Here is a 758-nt window from a genome sequence, read left to right as displayed (position 1 = left end):
GCTTCCTTGGCTGACCAGAGAAATCCAGGGCAGCCTAAGGGCCAAAAGGGGAGCACATAAAAAGTGGAAACAGGGAGAAATCACCAAAGACAAATATACCTCCTCTGCTCGCGCTTGTAGGGAGGCAGTTAGACCGGTCAAAGCTACCATGGAGCTGAGGATGGCATCCCAAGTAAAGGAAAACGAGAATTTGTTTTTTTAGATATATAGGGAGTAAAAGGAAGGCCGAGGGACGAATAGGACCCCTGCTAAATGGGCAGAAGCAACTGTTGACGGACAGGGGGGAAGAAGAACTGAAGCTCTTCCCACACTCATTGCACTGAAATGGCTTCTCCCCTGTGTGGACATGCTGGTGCTGGGTCAGCTTGGAGGAATAACTGAAGCTCTTTCCACACTCAGAGGAATGCTATGGCTTCTCCCCTGTGTGGATGGGTTGGTGCAAGGCCAAGTGGGAGGATTGGGTGAAGCTCTTCTCACATGCAGAGCACTGATATGGCTTCTGCCCTGTGTGGATGCACTGGTGCCGGACCAGGGTGGAGGATGGGTGAAGCTCTTCCCACATGTAGAGCACTGATGAGGCTTCTCCGCTATGTGGATAACCTGGTGTTGGGCAAGGTTGGAAGGGGAGATGAAGCTCTTCCCACACAGAGCAATGATGAGTCTTCTCCCGTGTGTGCATGCACCTGTGCCTGGCCAGGCTGGAGGGCTGCCTGAAGCTCTTCCCACACTTTGTGCAGCAGTGTGGCTGCTGCCTCCTC

The sequence above is a fragment of the Alligator sinensis genome, unplaced genomic scaffold, assembly GCF_000455745.1.
Source record: "Alligator sinensis unplaced genomic scaffold, ASM45574v1 scaffold1930_1, whole genome shotgun sequence".
Lineage (NCBI taxonomy): Eukaryota > Metazoa > Chordata > Crocodylia > Alligatoridae > Alligator > Alligator sinensis.
This window is presented reverse-complemented; position numbering follows the sequence as displayed.